At 41.2% G+C, this 17,204-nt stretch overlaps 1 protein-coding gene across 2 annotated transcripts in view; it reads right to left on the reverse strand.

The window, feature by feature from the left end:
• Positions 1-17,204, reverse strand: part of nos1apa (nitric oxide synthase 1 (neuronal) adaptor protein a) — a 119,957-nt gene that overhangs the window by 46,709 nt on the left and 56,044 nt on the right. The window lies entirely within an intron of this gene.

The following is a 17,204-nucleotide window of genomic DNA, read 5'->3' on the forward strand; positions in this document are numbered from 1 at the left end:
CAACAGAAGAAACACTGCTGAAGAGATGTGATGAAAGTTGAAACCAAACAGCTGGAATTTTTCAATCTGAGAAATGATTTAATTTATGCAAATGTATTCAAGAATAATAAATGATTCATTAATGTGTTTTCATCTTGGAGCTCATAAAAAGAGTTTTTGCACAGTTCTTCCCCTGTTTTATGTATTTTGCATTTGCTAGTATATTCTGTGACCGACATAATTGCTGCACGCGTTACGTTCTCTGACTTTCCTTTTGAAGCATGATGTTCTGGTACACCAGAGACCAGGAGGACTCGTCCTTCCCACAGTGTTTTAGTATTTAAACGGTCTTCGCTTGAGTCTATTGCTCGATTTAATAGACCTAACAGGTCATAGCAAAGTTAAAAAAAAAAAATAACAAAAGAAACCCAGACATACTGAAATAATGAGCAAAACTAATAGTTTTTGGTCTTGTGCCTAAAACCCGATCATGTAAAAACAAAACCACAACTTTTCTGTTGCAAAGAAATTGTCACGAATTAAAAAAAAGTGAAAAAAGCTGTGTTGCTAATCATGCAGCAAATACGATGACACCGATGTTAATGATAAGTATAAATATAAGCTTTAACACGAATATATTTTTTTCTTTTCAACAAAGTGTTGCTCCAGTTTTTAAGATTTCTTTAACATCAAAATCATTCAGAGATATGTGTCAGTACATTCAGTGGTTCGCAGCAAAAAACAAAGTTATGAATAGTTAATGCGGCAAACGTAAAAGCCCGTCTCGTGATGCTGCTGCCCACGATGTATCCGTGGCAACGTTATACTTTCTGTTTCTTGTAAAAATGTTGAGAAAACGTAACATTTTCCCCCCAAAATACTTTCATGAAAATAACTGCACGTCAATCAAAGCAACCTCGACCTCATCCGCCCGTCACTCGCTGCGTCCTAAAGAAGCTGAATGGGAGCCCGTTAAATTACTTCATCGCCTTGAAGAGTTGTTGTCTTTTTTTTCAAAATAAGACTCTTGCGATGTTTTAGCTGGGAGTCTGGTGTCCATCTGTTTGCGTTGCTTTAACACAGAATTTGATAAAATACCAAGCGACCGCAGGAAGTAGCAGAAACCTCGGGCAGAGCAGCTTCCTAATTGGGCAATTAGTGCCATATGAGGTTGGGCGTGTCGGACGCTCGGAGTAATTTATTACAGGGAGACAGTGGACGACCAGGGATTATGCAAACGAGCCTGCTGTCTCTGTCAAAATGTGTGTCTGAGTGTGTTACCGTACATGGTGGTGTGTGTGTGTGTGTGTGTGTGTGTGTGTGTGTGTGTGTGTGTGTGTGTGTGTGTGTGTGTGTGTGTGTTTGTGCACCAGAGATCGGGGGGTTTCATCTATACACAGTGACATTTCTGTGGTATTTGTTTTGGCCTCTTTTCTCCGGGAGCCAGGCGACCTGAGGTCTTGACGGTGCCTTCGTCAACCCCCGCAAAGCAGACTGTCAAAATAGTAGGCACAGACTATCTGCGGGCAGTCGCACAGACACACACACACACACACACACACACACACACACACACACACACACACACACACACACACACACACACACACACACACACACACACACACACACACACACACACACAGTTGGAGAGTTTCTGCCTGATTTCAGATCCAGAGCGCTGCTCCAAAAATCTGTTCCAAGAAGTCAACTTAGTAGGAAAGTATAAAAAAAATCTGCTGGAAGAGCAATTATTTATTATTTTAATGTGTCTCACATTATCATTTATTTAGATTTACTTAAATTAGAGGGAGAAAAAAAACAGCTTTCAGTTTCGGAAAATAAAAGCAGCTTTATAAAGCACAAATGCAAACAAGGAGACCGATCATGTTGCGCAAAGATTTTGTTTTGTTTTGTGTGAAGAACTCATGAATAATAAAAAATGTAAGTTGGCCGTTGAGGTTTTCTGATTCACTCGGCTGTATCCTGCTTTTGTACAACTACAGTAAATCATAAGACTGTATACAAAAAGTGGACGTAGCTGCAATACCACCGAGGGCCACTAGGGGCTGGCTACAAAAATGGCTCCATAGACTCTCATTCAACTTCTGTTTCACTAAAGTGCGTCATTCACTAAAGTCACTCCTTAATCGTTTTCTGGCGGTCTGTCTGAAAATAATCATTAATTAGATATCAGGCCTCAAAAAAGGTTGGGTTTTTTTCTGGGGGCGTGTCTTACAGGTGGGCGGGGCTTCCCAATCCCCAGCTCTGCTTGTCTCACCACTTGTTGTCATCACCCATCCCCATTTAGTGATGTGCATGCTCAAAGTGACAGGAAGCCGCTGGAAACTCTAAATGGAGTCACCATTAAGCTGGAGGGATTACTGCAAACTCAGCGGTGTGAGGAAAGCTGCCGTCTAATGCGGCTACACGTCAACAAACAAACAAGAGTCTCAGTTATCAGACCGTGTCATCTCCTGGGAAGAAAAACTGACCGCTCCCATCCGGCTGCTCCGTCTCCTTTCAAGTCTTTAATTTTTAGACTCGCAGTCACTGCGATAAAAATATAAAAGTCAACGTGAGCTTTGGGGGGGGGGGGAAAACCCCTTTTTCGTGCTCCGTCGACTGACATGGCAAATATCAGGCAAAGATAAAATTAAAAAAATATATATATATTACACGCTGCAACAGCGAGGCTCAGCTGAGAGCGGGTAAAAAGTGAGTTTCAGTCGACTGGCTTAGCTGACAAATCCCCGAGCGGAGCGGAGATGACACGTCTGATACGTCTCTATCAACCGTCTCCGATAGCAACCAGCTGCCAAACAATCCAGGTGAAGATGCAGCCGGTGGATCGGATGGTGGAAACGAGAGACGCGAAAGCTTGTCGGCGACGGTTAACGGTGAAATAAATCGAGACTGCAAGTGTACTGCTGACAGCGAACTTTTTATCTGGTGTTTTCAAAGGGGGGGGAGGATGTCTTTCCTGTTTAAACGTACGATCCGCAGCATTTTTTCCACATTAACACAAATAAACTGCAGATAAACAGCACAAAAAAAGAGAAGAGACGCCTCTTTGAATCTGCGAGAGGTCAACACGAGGACCAACTTCTCCAAAACACGACGCAGCACCACAGATCAATAATAATCCGTTTTAATTTGAGATCATTTAGATAATATCCGACCTCTCGAGGACAAATCTAAAAAATATCTTTAAATTAAGTTAAAAATGAATCATACAGCTGTTGGAAACATCAGCGGTGAATCGTTGCTGCTGTCAAATGAGGCAAAAATTGTTGCGACGAACTGACTCCAGCGTTTCTAACAGGTTGAGATGTATAAATGAAGGCGGATGCGGAGACTCATGCAGTTTAGAGGGGGAGAGTAAACAAACAAAAAAACTCTATATTGTTTTATCAGCAATGTGTCAACAGACCAGAATGCAATTAAGACTTCCTGTAGATTTAATATTTCTGTACCGTCGAGGGCACCGAGGACATGTCCTCTGTAATTTTGGGGTGTTTTAGCATCTTATTGAGGGCAATTTATTATTTATAGTTATAATTAACACTTGGTGGATTTTTTTTTTACAATCTGATACCAGTTTTTATTGAGTTGTTTTTCCACTTGACTTCCTTTAGGCCAACAAAACATCAAAAAAAGTATTCAGCATTTTGTCTTCAGGAAAGTATTCAGGCAGTTTGGAAAAGGTTCTTGGATCATCGTAAAACTCAAGGTAATTAAACAGTTAATGATAAAATGGTGGAAAATAATAATAATAATAAAAAAAATTTAAATCCCGGCAATGTTGCCAACTTTAAAATGCATTTGTATCTATAGAGGTGAATAATAATCAAATAATTTGCGGTAATATACTGTAATTCAGCCTCATTTCACACTGAACGTTATCATTATCTTTGATAGTCAAGTTTAATGTTCATATCTGGGACTCTCAGGTTTGAGGAATAATTTCCCCCCAAAAAAAACATTTTAAACACGTTTTTAACACAAAATGTTCATTTGCAATTTGAAAGTAAAAGTTTATCAAATGGTTTTATTTTGAAGTGAACCGGTAGTTCGAGGTCACCTCCTTCGGCTGCGATCGCCACAATGTTGAGGAACTTTTGAAGTTTTTGCTGGCGGTCTCTCTGACCCGAACGGCGACTTTAACATTGAGAGGAAAACTACAAGCGAAGAAAAGTTATATATATATATTTTTTTTTTTCTACATTTCAAGGATTCCTGCCCCGTTCCAACTGTGACCTTTTACAGCGGGGTGTCTAAATCCCACGAAGAAGCAATCAGAGCAAATCTGCCGTCCCGACTACCAAACGGAGCTCGGACGAAATGTGTTGTTTAAAATAGGAAGTCGCGTGGAGAAAGACGATAGAAGAACGAAACGGAAAGAGAGGACGGCGAAAGCAAAACGAGAGGATGGAGAGAGGCGAGGAAAAATGTGTGAGGAAGATTACGAGGTGAGAAAAACCCGCTCGACACGGAGACGGTGAGGGAGCGAGGAGTCGGGAGCGAGGAGTCGGGAGTGAGGAGTCGGGAGCGAGGAGTCGGGAGCGAGGAGTCGGGAGCGAGGAGTCGGGGCTGATTCATGACTCGAGTTAAAAGTTCAGCGGCGCATTAAGGAGGTTTGGACGGAAAAAAAACAAAAAAACCCCACTCACATTTAACCTGCTGCTGTAAAACAAACATACATGAAACCCCCCCGGAGCATCCGTTAGGTGTGATGCTGCGCTAACAAGCCTCTCCGCCCCCCCACCCCTCCCGCCCCCGCCCCGTGAACAAAGCCCTCCACGTTAACGGCCCGTCGGGCAGCAGGCTGTGATGTTTGAGTCGTGAAGTGGGCTCGTTTCAGGCGGCCTCCCTCATTTATTTCTTCCTTTGATAAATAAATCAAAGGCTATAAGAGGCAACGCGTCGACGGGGGATCGATACAGCGACGCACCCGACGTCTGGCGTTTAGACTCCCGCGAGCAGGAAGCGTCACGTTTCCGATATCGTGTGCTTTTTAATAGCAGAATTATTATTAGTAGGATTCATATTTACGACATAAACGACAACAGAAAGACGCAGAAATGTCCGAAGACTTAATCACGACGTCATATTTGTGGCGTTTAAAAGCCGGATCTTTTAATTAACTCAGATTGTACGAATTTGGATTTGAGTGACGCGTTTAAGTGCTTTTAAACGTGCAGGTGTTGCAACGCAAGAATAAAAAGGGGTCGGCGGGGTGTCGTCGCTGCACGTCGAGTCATATTTCCATAATTATGTTGGAGTTTCTGAGGATTAAAGGTCATATTTGACCTGAAATTTTTAATAAAAATGTTTTTTTTTTTAATGAAAAATGGACCTTCAGTTACTGTCTTGACATGCAGGTGACCGGAGAAACTAAAAGGTTACGATGTGCAATGTGTCCTTATGTGCTATAATTAAGCAATATTACAAACAGGGTGCAGTTAACGTTCTTACGTTACCTACTAATTCATAATGACTTTATTCGTGTCTGAAGTGATGTGTTTGGAGTCCGATTGTTGTGTATTTTAAATCTCAAACCAGCTGAACACCTGATTTTCAGGTAAGAGGTTAAAGGTCAGAGGTCCAGGTTTGTAAATTTGAAACAATGCTTCTCGTGCAGAAATAAATTGCTTGTTGTAAGATTTGTGCGTCGGCGGTGCGAACGTCACTCATTTTAGTGGGATGTGTTCAGGCTTTTGACAGGTTCCAGCTGGTCTCCAGGTTTATGTGACAGACAGAGATGAAAGCCAGAAACATCCCTGGGATCATTTGTAGAAGCGAGCTGCATGATATTTTAATTTATTTTTCAGATATCTCATTTAATGTTGAAGACGAACTATGAAGTCTCCCACTGACTCTCTACCAGTTTTTCACAGTTTCAAAGATTTGCAATAGCAGTGAGAATTCAAGTGCTTCAAACAGTAAAAAAAAAAAAAAAACATTATAATTTGTGAATGCTGCTCATTTAAATGTTTTTTTTTAATTTAACTGCAACAAGATGACTTCACTTTGAATTGAGCTGCAGACTTCAAGTGGATCGCCGCTTTAAACAGAAAGAGGCTCCATAAAGCCCCTTTTGACTGTGTTGCACTAAAACCACTCAACAGCTCAGCAGCGGGAGAAAACAGAAGTTCTGCTTTCACAATTACCAGCTCTGTTCTGTTCCCTCCGTTTATATATCTCACTACGCAGATGGTGTCGGTGCGACCTAAAAAAAAAAAGTTTTCCAGAGCAGCGTGGATTTTGTGGCAACACTGAGATAAACAAAAACGTAATTACAAGCGCGTACAGATCAGCCATTATGTAGATTGAAAATGACTATAAGTGGCAAGGGCTGAAAAAAGGTAGAGGTTCATTATCAGAAAAGCTGCTGTGTCAGCGAAATCTCCGCATAAAGACAGAAAGAAAAAAAGAAGAAGAAAAAAAAACAGGATATTTTTATAGCACAGCCTTGGCAATTCTGAAAGTTACACAACAGCCTTAATTCATCCGGCAGACAGGCAATTTCCTGCTGAAGTCAAGGTGAGAACTTATTCTTTGATGCATTATTTACTGAAAACGTTAAGCGCCCCGGTTTGTGCACGTCTTTGAACACATTTTGCCTTGAAACGCGGGATCAATATCTCATGCCGTGCAATAAACCGAGCTCGGCGAAGGCAAGCGGAGGACTTTTCTCTCACGTAAACACAAAAGCTCCAAACGAATTGAGACAGGTGAACTATTTCTGTGGTATTTCGGTGTTCTGCCTCAGGCGTGAAGACCTGCAGGTAAGTTTGTGTTTGATCACATTCACACTCTGGTGTTTGGATATTTACAGAAAGGAAACTGTTGCAGGGTAGATAAGCAACCTTTAAAATAATATCTCAACCCACTATAGAGCCAAAACGTGAAATAGCCACGCTGTGTGCTGTCCAGGCGTGAAAGTTACACGTTTTCATGTAGTGGACCACAAAAAAAAAAAAAAAAACTTTTTAGCTACAGCAGGTGGTTTGGGGTTATTAAATAAAAGCACATGGTTGAGGTTCGGGGGAGAAAACACAATGTCGGGGTTTGGAAACTAGAAATAACAAATATTGTAACAGAATACAAGTAACAAAAAAAACACCTCAAACAAATGCCCGGACTTGACAGTTACTTCCAAGGCTGACGCCAAAACATTGGATCGAAAAAGTAAGGAGAATTAGTTCAATCATTTAACTCAACTAATTCATTTTCGATAACTTTTTCTCTTTCGTGTTGTTTTCCTTCCTTAGTTTTATTCACTATCACCTTCTGTTCTTGCTGTAAAGAGGCCAGAGACACATTCGTCGTCCTTGTTGCAAAAACTGCATTTTGACACGTCAAGGGAGAGGAAGCCACAGCTCATCCATACACAGACACACACATATGCATCCGGTCGACAGCACAGGAATTAGAATATGACACATTGTGCATCACAACATCTCGCAAGGTTGCAGAACGGATCGAAACGTGTGACGGGAGTTTTAATTAACACGGAGGCAGATGTAGCAGCGTGCAGGTATTTTTTTTTTTTTTTTTTTTTGGTCTCTACCGAGTTTCCAGACAACAACAGAAAGAAGAGGAGAGACAGAAATAAAACTGAACTAATAAAACATCATTTTAGATGCTAACGAACAGTGACCAAAAAAAACCCAAAAAACAACAAAGCAATCAGTCAAAGAATGAGAGACGGAGAAGTTGATGCAGAGCTCAGCGTTTCCCCGAATATTGTCTTGGGAGGAAAAGAAACAAAATACGAACTCACTCATAGAACTGAAGTTACGTCCAGTAACTACTACTTATATTATTAAAGTGGATGACGGCGAAACTCTTTACGCAACTGTAAAAAAAACCAAAAACGTAAATCTATCAAATGGACAAAGCTCGACCTCAAACTGCTGAAAACCAGAGCAGAATATCAACATTATTAAAAACCTGCATGTGCTGAACGTATTAAGGACGCTAGCGGCTAATGCTATCAAGCTTTGAAAGCACCTCTGAAACCTCCGTCGTCGCCTGACAGGAGACCGGATACGACTTTAGTATTTAGTCGTAACTAAATTCAAAGCCCAGCTGCATCGAAAGTTCTTTTATATTTGGTACCGCAAAGTAAATCCATCTGAAAAGTATTTAAAAAAAAAAAAGTTTTCTCATTAACGTCGGCCTCTTATCCTCCCTTCTTCACCACAGAGCTTATTACTTAACAAATGAGGACTCAACTCCTCCGCATCCTTTCACACACCTCCTCTTTACATTCCTGCCACCCTCGCACTTTTTAAAAAAAAACAAAAACAAAAAACTTTTCCCATCATGCAATGCACCGGCGATGTCGGCGTCTGGTTTTACAAATTAGGACTTTTCGGTAGTATTGTTTTAATATGTTTGAAAGTCTCAGAAGAGTCCCGGATGGACATGGAGAGCTTCGTTTTATCATATTTTAAGTGTTGGAAAATGACACTGTGTTTATTGGGAATAGTTGCAATAAACTTTGTATGTACGATTTTGGGATATTTTAGTCAAACTTCTGCCTTCGAGAAATGTTCTAATAAGTCTGACTGTCACCATCTAATGCTTCATCGTGTCAATATGACAATAAGACTCTGACCTGTTAAGATAAATTATATTACACATTTTTCAAAAAGACAAGTGCAACATAATCATAATTCACAAATTCATCTTAAAACTTTCAGCTTTAGAACACAAAAAAAAACATGCTTTTTTTTTTCAGCAACGAAGACGAAGCGGTCTCGTTTGAATCATCGTTATTGGATATGAGTTCTGTAACGGGCTCCGACATGGCGGCCGGTCGAACCGACCCGTACAGCGCGAGCGGGGAAGTCAGAGGCTGTGTTTGCAGGAAGTTCCCGATTAAAAAACATCTAACACAATGTACGATATAACTAAAAGAGCTTTAGAGTCAGGCAGCGTATCGATATCAGGATATACGGTTTTGGGATATTGTAATGTTGCAGAATCTCTGGATTTTAAAGGCAGCTTCATGGTAAAGTGATGTCACATCTTAATTTTGGTAACAAAGCATTTTCAGTCAGAGCCTCCTAAGTTATGGGGGTCATAAAGTCATATTTTTTATCGGAGAGCCTTTGCTGATTTTAGTGGTCAACTCTTATTTCTTTTATACTCCTGTTTAATTTTGTTTTTATGGTTGTTTTATACGCTCATTGTGTTGTTGGGTGTTGTGTTGTTTAAGGCTCTTTAAAGTGCTATACAAATAAAGTTTATTATCACTATTAATACGTCATTATCTGAACTTACCAAATGGTTCAAGCTTGATCACGATATCCACATAACTGAGGATCATTTATCAGAAAATCTCATTTTGTAAAGTGATATTTAAAAGAAGAATATCCCAGTGTATAAATTCTCTCCTATGAATAAACATTAGGCTTTAACATGCCAAGTGCAGATCTCAAATTAGGTAGAACATCTACTCCGCTGAGGCCACGCGTGGCTAAAACATGAATGAGCGTGTCGGAGCTCTCTAGGTCGTCATGAAAACTAATCACTCTGCGGCGTGGGAGGATAATTCCTTCACACCGTAGTCAGGCTCTTTAAAGCCTCGAGATGAGGCAGCAAACGCCTTATGTAAGCATGCAGTGCAAACTTGTGAAAAAAACAAAACAAAAAACCACACACACACACACACATAACACAGCATGACTGCAGTAAGTGGGCTGACAACAAGACACCGGAAATAACGCTGCAGTTTTGTCTTTGGTAGCTACGTCAAACATTTGCCATCAAAGAATCACCACAACAGTATTCAGAAACTGAATTAGAGCAGGTAAAACTGGACAACAGTAATCAATAATAAAGTGCAAATAAACAAGTTCTCATGCCCGGCAGCACAAAAAAGTAAATAAGTGCAAAGTCTGTTTAAACTGACCTTCTTCCTTTTTTTTTATAATTCGAGGCATTTTTCATTGGAAAAAAAAAAAATTGAAAACATCAGAGCCCGGAGGATGAATTAAATACAGCTGCATCTTTAAGGTGAAGAATAATTGCGTAACAATGAGGACAAATAGAAGGAGGCAGGATTGACTCAGCGAAGCCTTTTTCTTTTTCTTTTTTTTTCTCCCAAGGAACAAAATCGCGCTACCTGCTCTGACTGCTGATCGGCGTCGCATGAATCGCACCCGGCTAACCACACCCACATCCGGCCCGGGAGAATGTGGACTGTCAAGGTCAAGCTCAGATACCCAAACAAACAAACAAACAAACAAACAAACAAACAAACACACACACACACGAACACACACACACAAACACGCATCATGCCCAGAGGCGGCGGAGAGCGCCGAGTGGGCAGAAAGAACTGAACCGTCTTCATTTAAATTCAATTGAGAGAGTTTATATCAGCAGCAGCAGCAGCAGTGGAGGGATGGAGGCTTTTTTTTGTTTTGTTTGTTTTTTTGGAGGAAATAAATAAATGCAGACACAAAAACTGAAGCGCTTTACATTCTCCAAAAAAAATGGAAAAAGCAATAAAAGTCCATCTTTTTAAGTGTTAGCAACGGTAATAACACGGTTTCCCTCCGAGCCCTTAAAATCCTCCGAGGACGCCGATGATCAATAAAACTGAACGAGTCAAAAATATGCTGCATTGCTTCAATGCAGAAGTAAAAGCTTTACAAGTTGGAAAACATAAGAAAAAATGGGTATATAAAACAAGCCCTGCAGCAAGTTTACAGATATTAGTATTTTATTTGGAACAGAGAGGACAATGAATTAAATGGAATAAAGAGGACAATGAATTCAATAAAACCCGGCAGCTGTGGAGCCACATTCTCCAGTTAAGAGATGTTTTGGGTGCACCGCCACCGTTAACAGCTAAAGGTCACTTCAGACCCGATAATAGGACCGTAAAACTAACGTCTGCTCTTCTGCTGCCGCTGTCCTCTTTTCCGGTGACAAATTTGGCGTTAGAGGTCCGTTAATGTTCAACAGAGGCTATAAAGAAAAATAAATAAATAAACACAGAAAGACAAAACTTTATGAAAGATCTTCTTTTTTATTTTGTGACGAACAAAATCAATCTAATGAAAAATGGAAACGGGGCTCTTCAAAGAGCTGTTTGACAGCGTGTAGGAAATGAAAGTGGTGAAATTTTAATGCAGAGCAAAGCAAAAAGCACACAAGATTCAGTATCTCTAATTAAATCTGAACGTCGAGCGTCAACTGTGGGATTCGGCGCGCAGTTAAAACCGACAGCCTGTCTTGTCTCTTGAATTATTAGAACGACTGAGTTGAGAAACTATTTTCAACGCTGTGCGAGCGGGCGTGTTGTCACGCCGGGGAACCCTGTTGCCGTGGCGCCACAGTTCAGCGGATGTTTTGTTCCCCTCGGGCGCCTTCAGACGGTCCCGGTAGAACTCGGTGTTGACGGTTTCTACGGCGCAACGACCCCGACGACGTCACGGAAGAACCTCATTGCCAAGTGACGCTGAAGTCAAGCGGGGTTTTTTTCCCCGACATGTTGTTGCGGTAGCGTTTTGGCCGTTTTCGTTTCCTTCGGGGTAGAAAACGATAAAAGTCGGCCTGCTCATGCAAGTGTTTCACTAGTTCTTATAACAGAATTAAAAAAAAAACTGTCCGTCAAAGCCTCGGCTGGGGGAATAATTAAAAGCCCCCCAAACGCCCGCGAGAGGTCTACGTCTGATGTTCTCTCTGACTTTTTAAAACTTCCTATTTCTGAACCACACAGGGTCGGAGGGGGCGGCAGGCCGAGCTGTCGGCGACACGGTGGTGTGTTGGAGACTGTCAGTGATTAAGTTGGGCTTCATGTTGTTTTTCTCAGCATTTGGACGGCGTCCAACGCTGTAATAATGCGGAGAACCACGGGGTCCCTCTGATCTGGGTGTGGGAAGAGACTCAATCGGCCGAGCGAAGCTATTTTTTCTCTGAGCATTGGAACTATTTAAAAGCCCGCAGCTGCTTTTTTTTGTGTGTTTTTTTTATGAATCAAATTAGAAAGAACTAACGAACTAATGAAATCATGGCTTTTTGGTGAAATGTGACATCAAGAAGTGCATTTTAATGGCCTCCCATCTTTTGTGTTGAAACAAGAAACCGGTGTGACGCCTGTTAGTCTGTCGGTGATTTTGTCTGGATTCATAAATAGTCGCTTGTTCTTCAGAGGTTTCGTTCTTCCTCTTAAAAGTTGAATTTAGAGGTAATAAAGCGCTGAAGTTCAACACTAAAAGTTTTACAGTGGCTAACATTAACAAACATAGGTGGGTTGTTTTTAGCATTTACCTTACAAAGGCCACTTGTGGACGCTGTTCAGGAAAAGGTGACCTAACCAGGTGTGGTGAAAATGCCCAAAAATTTTGAAAAAGAAAAACTTCCATCGTCTCACTTTAAAAACAAATGTCTCTAAAAAAAAAAACCCCACCTGGAGCCGGTTCTCGTGTTTCATAATTTCCTGCTTTAAAAGCAAATAGATTTATGGCATTAAATCATTTTGACACCTGGTTAATAATGGTATCCAAACATTTCATGGAAAATGTAACAGTTACTCAGTGAACATTTCATTTATTGACCATAAATCTTATAATTGATTCACCATTCGAGTAAATGGATGAATTTCTTCTTTTATAGTAAAATAAGACAGCTGAGAAAATAACTGGAGGTTGAATCGCTCCAACAATCCTTAAATGCAACTGCACATTTTTAGCAGGACTTACCGAGTTGCTGATAAGTTTAAACTATCAACCTGCTGGACTCCAAATTTTTTTGCACAGAAATTAAAAGAGCCACTAGTCCCACATTACTACCCAAAACTGCAAATAATTAATTAGAGGATTTTAGAATATATTTGGAGATATCCAATGTTTCAACTTCAGCCTCAGTCTCAGTATTGGTGGAGGCGAAGGTGATTTTGGTGCTCAAAGCATTTCAAGAAAGAAAAAGAAAAGAATAAAACCTTTTCAATTCTTTTCCCTGGCACTACTCTCTTCTGCAGAAATAGCCCAGTTTAGTTCAGTGTGAGATTTTCAAGTGGTTTTTTGAAGCTTTGACGGGACAAAGGACATTTCTTTCTCTTCCATCATATAGGAGTTGTGACAAAAGCTTTAAAGACCAGATGTCTAAAAACCTGGGGACTTAAAAGCAAAACTGCATGACCGTTTCTTTTATAATTTGAGGGAACTGACCCTTCAAATGTGCATCTGCAGTTTCTCTCCCGAGGAACACGGCTCTCGTCTATTTATTTGTATTTTATTTTTCATCTATGAGTTCCTTCTCCTGTCGGGAAGTGAGCACACTATCAAATTTGACTGGACAGTCCATTAGGTCGGTGCACGGAGCGGAAGGGATGGCGCAGAGGAAGAAATTGTGCAGGACAGAATAAGGTTGGGAGAATCTGTATGGGCTTTCCACGAGTGTGTGTGTGTGTGTGTGTGTGTGTGTGTGTGTGTGTGTGTGTGTGTGTGTGTGTGTGTGTGTGTGTGTGTGTGTGTGTGTGTGTGTGTGTGTGTGCGTTCCCTTGTTTTCCATATCACATCATCAGGGTGTTTCTAGAACACGCAAACATCAAACTTGACTTTAATTGGGAGGGTTTGAAGTGAGAGTTAAGGGGCGGAGCCAAACGCTTTCAATACGCACCGTTAGGTGGGAACGAGGGCGTGTCGGCCGCGTCTCTCGAGGGCGGCGGCGATTACCACGAGCTGACGGGCCGGAGAAGTTAAAACCCGAGACAGACGTGTAAACACAGCGGAAAACACAGACGTCAACATTTGTGAAAGTCGTACTGGTGACCTGTCGGAGGTTTACCCTGCCCTCGCCCAAATACAGCTGGGGTAGCTGCCTCGGTACCTGGCTTGATTCCAGTAAGAAAAGCTCCAGTGTTCACTGTGATTGTAGTCTGAAAACTCTGTTCACATTAGGGTTTGGTCAGCCAGACTCTGAAGCCCGGACCAATCAGCAACCAGTAGGGGTGTAGGGTAAGAGCAAGGACGCTGAAGTAGTGTGGTGGTCGAGTTTCAGCACAGAACTTTGGGGTATATGATGGTCAGTGTTGATTGGTTAGAAGCTGCTCTACCCGCAGTTTAAAACTGTTTAAAAAGGATGCAAACAACCCTCGATGGAGCGTCGGAGGGTGCGAAAGTCTTGGAAAAAAATAATGGTAAATATAAATATAATTACTGATCTGGTTTTGAAACTGCTTTTAATGCACAAATCCCTACTTTCCCACATGCGAAGATGTACTGACATTGGATTAAAAATGATATTAGGTATTAGGTTGTGTGGTCAGTGACATACTGAAGAAGTTTGAATAAATCTGAAAAAGTCTTAACTGCAACTCCAGTAACAAACACTGGACAGACGTCCGTTTTATCAAATGCATTGTAGGGCATGAAAGTGAAGGTAAAACATGTATTGGCAGCAAAGTGCATGTTATCCATCCAACAGGCCTCGTCACCTGGCGCTCTGATTAACGACTGCTTCCGCGTGCCATCTGTTCATTCAGGGACTTTGCGGGTTATAAAATACAGATGAGGGAGCTACGAGTGAGTTTTTCAAAGAGTTTGAAGAGAGATCCGCTCACCAAAATAAATCCACCGCAGCTGCTTTATGCGCATCAACGAAATAAGCACGATTATTTAAAAAAAAGTCCGTTTGGAAATGTCAATTTTTTTTTTTACTTTAGAAAAAACAAAACATGATTGCTAATTCACAATTTGTTCCTGTTAGAGGAGGAACGTGTGTTACCGTTGTTCTCTGACGAGGCCGCCAGCACCCAATAACACGAGAAATATGTCAGCCCCGACGGCTGACGTTAGAAGGGCTCCTAGGATGTCTTTGAAATTATTGATCAAACCATCTCTGTGGAATAATAATATATGCTTTTGCTGACTTTACAATTTCTACTTCTGGCAGACGGTTGAAAAGAAGGTCTGCAGAGTACACATTTGGCTTTTCCCACTTGTAGAACAAGTTTAACAGCTAAAAAGTACTTTTAAATAGGGATGGGCATTCATGCAAAAATACTGTCCCGATATTTTCTGGGCACTCGTCAATGGTTAATTAAAGGACGGCCCCCTTCACTTTACTGCCATTGTATGAACATCATAAAAAAAAAAATTTGGGATGTAGCCTGTCTTCTAAAATAAAACACCTAACGACGTTTCCCAAGCTTTAACCACATACTTTCAGTTGCGAACAATAACGATAAAAACAGAGAATGACGCAGATGTTAATGGGAAAAATCTGGAGTATTAAAGTCGTCAAAGATGTCGCAAGAAGTCATTTTGTGCACAATGTTGATTTGAAAGCATCAAGTTCCATTAAAATTAATTAGACGTATACAAACAGACAAGCGGCCACGAAGCGAACACCTCATCAATATCACACTATCAAACAATATTAAAAATAAAACAAAAAAAAATGTTCAGCTGCGAGTGAGGAACAAAAACAACACAGGACATCAGAGTCCTGTCGCTTTCTGTCGCCATCTGGCCGCCGCGTGAACCGCTAATTTTCCCATTTACGATAAACAAACCGTGACAAAACAGTGTAAACAAAAGCTGCTGTTGCAGGTCGGACGGCTGTAAACACCGGTCGGTACGACGGCACACAAGAGGTGGAAGGTTTCAGCCAGGAAGGAGGAATTTGCTTTTGTTTGTGTGTGTGTGTGTGTGTGTGTGTGTGTGTGTGTGTGTGTGTGTGTGTGTGTGTGTGTGTGTGTGTGTGTGTGTGTGTGTGTGTGTGTGTGTGTGTGTGTGTGTGTGTGTGTGTGTGTGCGTTTCACATTCCACCTGCCAGAGAGCTGCAGCCTCGGGGATCAACCAGCAGACCAACTAAGTAAGAAACGTATCAGGATCCTCTGGATCAAGCACGAACGCCCTCCCACACACATCAAACCGGCGGCACCGAGCAGCTTTTTTTTTTAGCCGCGCTTGCCAAAAGTCGTCAGCCAACACACACAACAACAACAACAACAAAACACGCACGCAAACACACAGTTAGACACGCACTATATAAGTGTACAGTAAAAACTTCAGGCCACCCAGCGATTCAGAGCTGAGGGCTGCGGGGGGCTCGGAGACCTTGGTGGGGTAAAACAACACCGCAGTCATGTCCAGAGTACCAAATACCACAATACTGAATCTTTTATGAACTTCCTGTTTCATTTCGGACCGTGACACAAATAACAACAGTACAAAAATAATAACAGGTTTTAAGTAAGTGCCGGAAAAAAAAGCTGGACGAAAGATTTTACGAATTGTCGCCGGGAAATGTTCTAATTTTCTAATAGTTATTAAAAATACGAATAAAGTGCCTGGTAGTGATGCGTGCCGACCACCAGAAGGTGGCACCTGAAAGCTGTTTTTCAAATCGATAGAAAAGTTCCTTCAAAAAAATAAAATAAACAAAGATCGGCCAGGTAAAGCTAGCGTATACGTCTGCCACAGCTACGCAGTCGTAAGTAAGTTTGTTGTTATACGCGCATCTCAAAGATGAAGCCAGCTCCGTGTTCCTCACTGGCTGATGTCATTAGGAATATTGTAATTATAACGTTTTTTTTTTTAATATCTCATTAAAAAAAACGATCAACATTATTGTGAAAAAGATGATCGTTTTTTTTTTTTTTTTATGGAGATGGCGGACCATCACCGTAAATCATGAAATAAACTTAAAGCAGATTTTTAGTGTGTTCCGCCTCGACTATGAAAACTACTTATTGTGCGGTTACAATACACAGATGTCAAAACTTGATTTAAACATCCATTTCATATCTATACAATATCCAATGACTCGTGACCACCCGGCGCTTCTGCAGATGCATGTATGAATAAGACGAAACAGATAGTGTGCGTGTGCGTGTGTGTGTGTGTGTGTGTGTGTGTGTGTGTGTGTGTGTGTGTGTGTGTGTGTGTGTGTGTGTGTGTGTGTGTGTGTGCGCAGACATAAGTCAAGGAGACGTCTCCCCTTTGATATAATTGAATCCCATCTCTCATGCAAATTGCAGCAACATAAAGCTTCTCTGTAGTGGGTTTTGAGATTTTAAGAGATAATATAGCTGTCACTGAAAGAAGTACACATAAAGGACACTTCTTTGAGTGGTGTGCTCCATCAGTGTGTCATGTCACAGCTCCACATGGGGAAAAAAAAAATCTTTTCCCACGACATCTCGTGAGCAACACGATTCTTTTGTGTGGTTGTAATTAAAAAAAAAAAAA

Source organism: Brachyistius frenatus, unplaced genomic scaffold (genome assembly GCF_029030835.1).
Source record: "Brachyistius frenatus isolate BFR_SWC_R1_liver_20210118 unplaced genomic scaffold, ASM2903083v1 Contig_163, whole genome shotgun sequence".
Taxonomy (NCBI): domain Eukaryota; kingdom Metazoa; phylum Chordata; class Actinopteri; family Embiotocidae; genus Brachyistius; species Brachyistius frenatus.